Below are 11,270 nucleotides of genomic sequence, written 5' to 3'. Positions count from 1 at the left end.
TGGTGTGGCTATCATCAAGAAACCTTTTACAAATCGTCGGTAATAACCGGCGAGCCCCAGGAAGCTCCGAACTTCGGTAATATTTCTTGGAGGCTTCCAGTTAAGTATGGCTGAAATTTTGCTCGGGTCAACTCGAATACCCGATGCGGATACCACATGACCCAAGAAACTAACCTCTCTTAACCAGAACTCACACTTACTGAACTTAGCATATAACTGCTTCTCCCGCAAAATTTGCAACACTAGTCTTAGGTGCTTAGCATGTTCGGTCTCATCTCTTGAATAGACCAAGATGTCATCAATGAACACAACTACGAACCAGTCCAAATATGGTCTGAAGATCTGATTCATCAAATCCATAAATACCGCAGGGGCATTAGTGAGCCCAAACGGCATCACTAAGAACTCGTAGTGACCATATCTCGTTCTGAAGGCAGTTTTGGGTATGTCCGAATCTCGAATTCGCAACTGATAATAGCCCGATCTCAAATCTATTTTTGAGAACACTGAGGCTCCCTTCAGTTGGTCGAACAAATCATCGATACGCGGTAACGGATATTTGTTCTTTATCGTCACTTTATTCAGTTGACGATAGTCAATGCACAACCTCATGGTTCCGTCCTTCTTTTTCACGAACAATACTGGTGCACCCCAAGGTGAGAAACTTGGTCGAGCAAAACCTCTATCCGTCAATTCTTGCAACTGAGCTTTCAGCTCTTTTAACTCGGTTGGTGCCATACGATACGGAGCTATCAAAATCGGCGTAGTCCCGGGTACAAGCTCAATACCAAACTCTATCTCCCGAACAGGTGGTAAACCCGGTAATTCTTCAGGAAAAACATCCTGGTATTCACAAACCACCGGCACATATTCGAGTTTCTTTTCTAATTCTTTGTCATCAAGTACATACGCAAGGTATGCTTCGCACCCTTTTCTTACATATTTCTGGGCCAACATTGCTGATATTACAGCTGGCATCCCCTCCAAGTCCGTAGACTCAACTCGGATTACTTCGTTATTTGCGCACCTCAAATCAATAGTCTTGCTTTTGCAATTCACAACCGCATCATGCGCGGTCAACCAATCCAAACCAAGAATAACATCAAATTCATCAAACGGCAGAAGCATCAAGTCCGCCGGAAAACAGGAACCTCGAATTTCTAGGGGACATTTCTTACACACTTTGTCGACGAGCACGTAACGACCCAAGGGATTTGACACCCGAATTACGAACTCAGTAGACTCAATAGGTAAAGTCTTACTGGATGCTAAGGTTTCACATATGTATGAATGAGTAGAACCGGGGTCAATCAAAGAATTACATTAGTATCAAAGAGAATAAAAGTACCGGTAATAACATCAGGCGAAGAGGCATCCTCGCGGGCACATATAGCATAAGCTCTAGCAGGCGCACGAGCCTCGGATCTGGTCATAGCATCTCTAGATCCTCTCTGGCCACCACTAGCATCGCCCGTATTTCCAGATGGTCTACCTCGAGCAGTGGTAGCATCCGGTTTCCCACTTTGATTTACATTCTGTTCAGACAACCTCGGGCAATCTTTAATGAAGTGGTCAACTGATCCGCACTTGTAACAGGAGCGGTCAGGGAATCTACAACTCCCCGAATGCCATTTACCGCAATATCGACATTTCGTTCTGTCTCGACTTTCATTCCCAACACTGGCGACCGAAGTGCCTCGTGTACCCACAGGGGGTCGATCACGATCTCGTCTAAAAAGGCCCGAAGTGCCTCTAGACCGGCCCACATCATCTCAAAATTTCTTCGATGCCTGTTGAAGAGACTTTCCCGAGGATCTTTTACGAAACTCTCCAGTTCCCACATCAACTTTTTGTTTTTCTTTTCTAAGCTCTTCGGCTTTACAAGCTCGCTCGACAAGTACTACGAACTCTCGTATTTCAAGAATGCCAACGAACATTTTTATATCTTCATTCAGCCCATCCTCGAAGCGTTTACACATGATAGCCTCGGACGAAACACATTCCCGAGCGTATTTGCTAAGTCTAACAAATTTTCGCTCGTAATCAGTAACCGACATGGAACCTTGCTTAAGCTCAAGAAATTCCTTCCGTTTTTGATCAACAAATCTCTGACTGATATACTTTTTCCGAAACTCAGTTTGGAAAAACTCCCAAGTTACTTGCTCTCGGGGCACAACAGAAGTCAGAGTACTCCACCAATAGTAGGCAGAATCACGTAGCAAGGAGATAGTACACTTTAGGCATTCATCGGGTGTACAAGATAGCTCATCGAGTACCCGGATAGTGTTGTCCAACCAAAATTCAGCTTGCTCGGCATCGTCGCTATCCGTAGCTTTAAATTCAGTAGCCCCATGTTTTCGGATTCTGTCAACTGGGGGCTTATTTGACCTTATTTGGTCAGTTACCGGAGGTATTGTAGGTGCGGGGGTTGTATTAGTCGGGAAGGGAGGTTGTGGAACAGCCGTATTAGTTCGAATGTATTGGTTGAACCAATCATTCATCACGCTATAGAAAGCTTGTCTAGCTTCCTCATTCGGGTTACTAGCATTAGGTTGAGAGTCCGCCGGCGCTGTCCCTTGTGCGGGAGTAGGCGCTACACTCTCAAGATCACCAGCTACCTCTCGGTCGGGATCGGGATCCATTACTATAAATAAACGCATTTACAATTGTCAGAAATCACCACACTATCAAGTAATCACATAAAATGGCATGTATAGCTAGACCCAACGCATTACGGTAGTCCTAGAATCGACTAAACCGTAGCTCTGATACCAATCAAATGTAACACCCCGAACCCGAGACCGTCACCGGAGTCGAACACGAGGTGTTAACAGACTTTTTAAAAAAATTTCCAGACACTGCCAATCTGCGTAATAGTCGCTTTAAAAATCATATCTTGAGTTAAGAAACTCGAAATCCAGTTCCGTAAATTTTTCCTGAAACTAGACTCATATTCCCATCTACATATTTTTTTCTAGAATTTTTGGTCGGGCCAATTAGTACATTTTATTAGTCAAATTCTCCCATGTTACAGGGATCGACTACCCTGACCTTTGCGCATTACGACTTGGATATCTCCTTGTACAGGGCTCCAATACTGATACCGTTTGTTTCTAGAGAAACTAGACTCAGAAAGGAATCTATACATATATGGCTTGACTCCTAATTGTCTCTGGTTAATTTGAAATGAATTTCTAAAGTCGGAACAGGAAATCCAGAAACCGTTCTGGACCTGTCTCACGAGAACCTGAATATCTCTTAACATACTATCTGTATGATTGTTTCCTTACTTTCCTATGAAACTAGATTCATCAAGGTTCGTTTACATAATTTATTCACTATTTAATTCCATTCCTGCTATTTTTAGTGATTTTCCAAATCTACCTCACTGCTGCTGTCAGCATCTGCCTTTAAGGTAGACTTTACCTATTTCATGGTTTCCATGATTCAACTAGCCCTTTTTGCATAAATAGCACAATTTATGAAAGTGATTAACCATTCCCATGGCCAATCCTTGTCAAGCATATCCACACCAAATGATTATAACATTATACTCAAACACATATAAGCCATTTTCGCATGGCTATCCAAAATTTTACAAGTCCAAAGGGTCCACGACCCATAACAAACGGGTAGTCCTATACATGCCATTTCGAAGTTCAACCAAAATTGTACCAAAAGGGGGGGCTTTGATAGTGTGGGCGACTTTGACTTCAAGATCCCGAGTCCGATAGCTGGAGAACCAAATCTATAAAATAGGGGAGCAATGAAACGGAGTAAGCAATTTATGCTTAGTAAGTTTTGAGCAAGGAATTCCAGCACAACAAAAGTATAGCATTCATATAGCTAAACGGATAATTTCATATGCACAAATTTTCGATATCATACTTGCTTCACATTACCAACCCTTATGTACATACACAAAAGATCAACTTAGCCAAAGGCCGGTAGCTCGTTTATCAACTGAGTGAATACTTATTTGTAAGGGCTCAACTAAATTCAAGCACATACGAAACATACCTCAATGTTGGGATGTTTCTAGAGTATTAACTGAAATTTTTACAGCAAGATCATTCATTCCCAAATCACGTACCTTCGGAATTTAACCGGATATAGCTCCTCGTTCAAATGCCTTCGGACATAGCCCGTTTATAGTAACTCGCACAAATGCCTTCGGGACTTAACCCGGATTTAGTAACTCGCACAAATGCCTTCGGGACTTAACCCGGATTTAGTAACTCGCACCAATGCCTTCGGGCTTAGCCCAGAATTAGTATCTCGCACAAATGCCTTCGGATCTTAGTCCGGATATGGTCACTTAGCACAAAGCCTTCGGGACTTAGCCCGGACATCATTCAAATAACCATGCACATTTAACAATAAACCATGGCACATTCGTATTTCATTTTCGTTAGCAAAACTCAAACACAAGACACTTATCATTCTTGTAATTTCGGCTCAATAGCCACACACAAATAGCATGATTTTGATTTGCTTAAAACATGATCTAATCAAATCTTAATTTAAGCTCTCTTACTCAAGAACTTACCTCGGGTGTTGTCGAACGATTCCGATAGCTATTCGACCACTTTTTCCTTCCCTTTATCGGATTTATTTCCCCTTTGCTCTTGAGCTTAATTAAACAAATAAATTGATTTAATCATTTGAGCATCGAAAAGAGGAACACAAGGCACTTAGCCCATATTTATACATTAGACATTAAAGTCACATATGTACGGAATCATGAATCAAACTCAACATTTTAGCTAATTTTTCCCCCTTGGCCGAATATGCATGTCTATTTTGGGGCCGATTTCAACACTTAATACATTCTACAAGTATGGTCACTTGTATTGACTAAACACCCTTTTTGTTTCAAGTTCAAAACTTGGCTAATACACACATATACACTAGTAAAGCATCCTCTCCCTTTCCATCAATTTAACACATGCATTACTCATTAATATACAAAAATTATATTCGGCCTTAGCACACAACTTGCTAGCCGATTCTTCTCCATTTAGCAACCAATGCACATATGTGCTCACTCAAAAATGCTAAAAAGAAGATTCAAGAATCATCAATCCACCATCACATGCATCATTACAAAGCTTTACACTTAGCATGCAAATGACATCAACACAAATCCACCTTAGCCGAAACTTAACTCATCTTCATGCCTCATCACCACAACATCAAACATTAACCAAGAATGATGCATCCATGGCCGAGTGTAATTTCCATCACATAGCAAGATTTAGACCATGGGCTAGGTAGAACTCAAGCTAACAACTAAAACATGCATGCATCTCATGGAACATCACCAAACATACCTTAGCCTAGTCACATGCATGGCCGAACCTCTTCAACCTTTCTTCTTCCTTCCTCCTTAAAATTTTTGGCCAAAGATGAACCAAAGGATGAGCACTTTTTTTTTGTTTTTCTTTCTAGTTTCGGCTAAATGAAGATGAAAAAGGATGAACAAAATTTTCTCCTTTCTTTTCTTTAACTCACGGCAATGGGGGGGGAAGACAACCACACACATTTTTTTTTGTTTCCATCATATTCCCTTTCATTATTTTATTTTTCCTAACATACCTCACTAACATAACATGTTTGTGACATGTTTCCACTCATGATGCACTAACACAACATGTCTATGACATGTTTTGCCCATCACACTTGGTCTACCATGCTTGTCATGGCCGGCCACTACTCATTAGGGGGGAATTTGACATGCAAGTCCCCCCTTTTTCCACATGCACTAATAGGTCCTTACGCATTGACCTATCACATTTTAAAATTTTCTCACGTAAGTCCTATTTGATGAAATTCACTTACAATTAACAAAATTCAAACACGAAATTTTCACACATGCACATGTACATATAATGAGCATCAATTATGACGGCTAATTATTTTTACGACTCGGTTTAGCGGTCCCGAAACCACTTCCCGACTAGGGTCAATTTTGGGCTGTCACAGATGTGACTGACAGTACATCGGACAGAACCCAAGTAGAATAGATCCTGATTCCATTTATGGATTTATTCACTTGTGACATTCATAACGTGGCATACCTTAATCTTGAGTGGGTGAAGGACTATGTATGTGTGACTCATATACTTTGATGTAAGTAAAAGCCTGACTTCAAATAGATAAGGAACCGAAAGCTGGTGCGTTGGGTATACAACTTCTGCAATATGTAGCATCATTCATAATAGTGGAATTCATAACCCAATACATGGGTAAATGATATCCTCTCATTGGAATTACATGATGGATAAAAAGTAAACATGGCCACTGGTCATTTTTCTTTGTGATGAATGTAACGCCCTCAACTCGACCCTATTCACCGGGTTCGAATCTAGAGTATTACTGCACAGAATACTTAGCAAAATTTTCAAAAAAAGAAAGAAAGGGTGATACATTTTAATTTAACAAACTTTACTTTATTTTAATAAGATTTCTGAACCAAAGTAAAATTTACATTACATACCATGGATTTTTTTTTTTGAAAAAAACATAGTTAAAACATCACAATCCAAATATTTATTAAAAACAAACTCTGACAAAATGTAGTAAACTAAATGAAATCTCCTAAAACATTCCCTGTAGGCATAATATCCCAACTCGCCACTTTGTGGCACATTCCTGGTGTTGTCTCTCCTAGCATCCCCACTTAAACAACAATACTTGAAACATAAACATAACACTAGTGAGTTCAAAGGGACTAAGTGAGTTTTGAACACAACTTACCTTTTAAATTGTTCTTAATAAGTTCATCTTGAATATTTGTATTGCTCCATAACTACCTTTGGCGAATGCCTTCACGCTGTCAGTTGTATCCTTTCATACTTATATGCTACTTATCATTCTGACCATATTCTCATTCATCCAACTATTTGCCTAACTCCAGGTCTTGACAGTATATACTACTTTTTTTTTCTTTTCTCTTTAAATATCTTTCAATAGTTATTCTTGAACAGTTTATCATAGGCACTATTCTTGGAGGATACCACTTACTGTTCATACTTTTGGCAAATACCCAAACTGATCTTGCTAAATCAGGTCATAATTCAGACTAAATCCTAATTCATCCCAACACAAACTCATACTGATGAAGAATCCTCCAGATTGTTTAGAAGAATTATGCACATCTTTGTTATAGACACTAGACATCTACTATAACGAACAACTCAGATTCCGTCAGAGCTCAGAACTAGACATGATACTGTATAGATACATTGAATATCAAATAACTTAGAATTCCAACTTAATAGTACGATAATTCAAATTGACAATATCTTGTATCGAATACACCCATATGCTAAACTGACAGATAACCACGGCAAATACCCTCTTTGAATATGCTGAACAAAATTGTTCACACAAAAGCTTTAGACAGAACATATCATAGACTTACTAGAGTACACCATTAGGGCCCAACAAAATACACCACAAAGGCGACATACATAATATGCCACAAAGGCTAGTAGAATGCCACAAAGACTAAAAAAATGTGCCACAAAGGCTAACAGAATACGCCAAAAAGGCTAACAAAATGCATTACAAAGGCTAATAGAATATGCCATAAAGGCTATCGGAATGCCACCCAGGCACCCTATGAATTGTCATGTTTTCGATATGGATTTACCTAAACTCACATCGCGTGAGGTTTGCCCATCATCGCCCTGGGGCAAGCAGAGAACCCCAGTTGATAAATGTAGCTTACTTGCCCTTTTCAGAATGTGCAATGGCCATGGACTTTTCTTTAGAATTTAATATTAGAATTTATTTTTACTATCCCGATAGACTTCTTCGAATACCACCACGGCCACCAAACTCAAATCTCAACCTCTCCACACTTAGATACACTCTATTCCCAAACACTTCCTATCACACATCACACATCTAATATAAACACACATTCAAGTAAGCTAACTCACTTTCTTGACCGAATCATACTTCTATACATGCTTTATACACATCAATACAATCACATATCACTATACACATTCTAGGCATACACGCATAGGCACTTCATAGAATCATATACACCCATACACACATTTCCTTATAGTCTAGACTCATAATGACCTATATCAAAAATACATACTTATTTTTAGTAATCATTCATGTACTCATTCACCATTTCTAGAACATCGATCACGAGAGACTATTTTAGAAAGACTTGTAGGAGTCGATATTAGGGACTAACCTAAGACTCACCTACTACAACTACCAATTTCAGACTCAAACATCCAATTCAAACCAACAGCAACACTGCTTAAAGAATATGAATTCACCATTAATACCCATTTCCAAATAGATTGCTAACACTTCGTCTAACAAAAAAATCCCTATGCAGGGCTTCTTATTCATATCTTATTGTCTATATACTTCATAACATTCGTACTCTTAACATGTAGAGCTACCAGACTTACCAAGAGATGAAACATCCTCTGTCTATTCCCAAGAATCCTTAACTTCTAATTTACTAAACAATAACAACTAGTAATTAATTTTTAGTATTTAAGGAAAAAGAAAGAACTAAAGAGTCATCTTCAAGGAATAAGAAACTTTCTCATGAACCCTTCTCACACATATATATAATCCACTTCTGTTTAGTGAAATTGACAAGTGTCAAGGTATTTCAGAATATGCCTATCCTAATGGCCTACAGAATCCAAAGGAATCATAAATGAGAGTCTTTTCCATATGCTATTTGTGTAGTCAGTTTAGTTGGTTTATAACCAGATCTAATTACCAAGACTTTCTCTTCACAATGCTTGAGCAAACTAGGCAAATTATACCTTTAGCGGTAACCTACACAAAGCTTACTTTTGTTTTATCAAATTCTTTCTTTTATTGAAAAACACGTCAAAAACTAAATCCTGATATAGTTCCATGGGCAGATACTCAATTCACTAAGACATTAGTTTGCCAAAAATTTACAATTTGGTGAACTAACCATCATAGTGCGCTAGAACAGACAACTTCATGTCTACACACCTTCAATTTGGACCATCCAGATTTGGGGTGTGACAAGGAATGAATTAATTATTATAATATAGTAATTAACTTTTTCATGAAGGGAGATGTAATTGTTACCATGAGATAAAATAAGATCATATTGGGAAAATGAATTTATCCCAAGAGATTAAGGATAACCTATGAGGGTAACACACTTATAACAAGGTCATTGGACAAGCACTGATCTATTAGCTTTTGTAATGGTATGTAATTGGGGAGAGCTCGGTCACGATACTATAGTGGAATGACTTTGTGATTAAATTATTTTATAATTAATAGGAGAAAAGCTAGAAGTTAATTATAAATCATTTGAGCCCTAATCACGTATGTCCAATCAGCCCCTCCGATAGCTCATTGAAACTAGAAATGAATTGTATGTTGAATCAGATGAACATAAATTGATAGAAATGATAAAGTTAGAGAAATGGGTTACATTTAGAAATGAATATAGGTTTCTCACTAAGTATAAAAATGGCATGAGACTTAATTAAGTTTTTCGAATTATTATTTAATTAATTGAAGTTCAAAAATTGAATTAAGTTAACTGGTTATTGTAAATCTGTTGAATGTAGAAATTAAATATATTTGCTCATAGATTCTTTTACGGTAAAGTTGTCATGATTTTAACAGAATTAGAATTGAGTTGGGAAATATTTAAGGGGAAAATTAATTAATTAAAATTATTTTAATAAATAATGTTTATTTTGAGAAATAAAAAAATGCACTGGTTGGATTAAATTATAAAGTGTTAGATTAAAAGTCCAAGAAGCATGTATAATTAGACCCGGTCTAGGAGAGGCCCAAAACCCCTCATATTAAACATGAGGGGTGACAACCGTACAAAAATAACTAAGGCTAGCTGCCCCTCTCTCCTAGTTCAACTAGGGGTTTTTTTTTTCTATTAAATAGGCATTAAATGAATTCTACTATTTCAACAAGGGTTTCACTTCTTCTCCCTATAAATATATGGCACCAGTAAGTCTAAACTAGAGGTGCTCATGGGCCGGGCGGCCCAGCCCGCCCGAAATATGAGAGGGTTTGGGTAAAAATATAGGTCTGAAATATGGGCTTGGGCAAAAAAATGAGGCCCGTTTAAAAAATAGGCCGGGCCTCGGGCACCACTTTTTTGGCCCGAGCCCGGCCTGGCCCGAATATAATAAATATATTTTTTATTTTTTATTTTTAAAAATATTTTTAAAATGCTTTTTTTATAAGCATTTTAAAAATATTTTTAAAATACTTTTTTTAAAAAAAAATTGGTGTTTATTAAAAAATGGGTCGGGCCGGGCCCGGGCTTAGAAATTTTTCCCTGGGCCGGGCCTGGACAAAATTTTAGGCCCATATTTCAGGTCGGGCCGGGCCGAATCGGGCCCGGGCCTAGGACACGGGCCGAATTTTTTTATGGGTCCGACCCGAACCCGGCCCAGCCCGGCCCATGAGCACCTCTAGTCTAAACATACAATTTTTGAGATATTGTTATTCTACTCGAAATAGTCAAAATTTATTTCTATGTATAAACACTATTTCCGGAAATAACAATTCTATCGGTTTCTATAAAAGAGAGATTTACTTTCCTACTAAAAGTAAGAAAATTATTTATGGTTTTGTGTTTGATTTGTAATTGTTCGAGCCCACACTCAAAGAATTTCGTGGTACGAGAATAGCAGAGAAGATCGTTTGGTTGAAATCTGGAAACAACAAGGATCCTTCTCGCTTAAAGCATAGGTACTATTTCGGGAAAAAGTTGTTGCTATAAAAATAAAAAATCAACTCAGTTTTCAAAAAAAATCCACTATGTAAGGAATTATTTTCAAACCGGATTTTTTCCAACAAAAACTAGCTAAATATAATATAATAGTAACATACAAGGTAAGGTAAATAAGGATTGTTGGCATTAGGTAACGACTGATTTTCATTGGTGTAGAAAAATTTAATTTAGGATAAAATTTATTAAACTAATCCGTCTAAAAATTTTAATCGAGTAGTTACGAGGCAAGTATGAAATTAGAAAATAGAAATATTAGTCATTAAATTTGAAATAAAATTATTTGGTAATAATTAAATAGAACAATAAAATAGTGTAAAGACTGAATTGCATAGTGACCAAAATAAGTGGAAATTGATATAAAACTTCGCAAAGCCTTAAGTAGCAATTTAACCAAAGACCCTAATGAAATTGGACCATCATTAAAGCTTGGTTAATGGTGAAACTTTATCACCACTGTCCAACTCCA

Source organism: Gossypium hirsutum, chromosome D11, assembly GCF_007990345.1.
Source record: "Gossypium hirsutum isolate 1008001.06 chromosome D11, Gossypium_hirsutum_v2.1, whole genome shotgun sequence".
Lineage (NCBI taxonomy): Eukaryota > Viridiplantae > Streptophyta > Magnoliopsida > Malvales > Malvaceae > Gossypium > Gossypium hirsutum.
The sequence above is the reverse complement of the archived record's forward strand: the minus strand, read 5'-3'. Positions refer to the sequence as shown.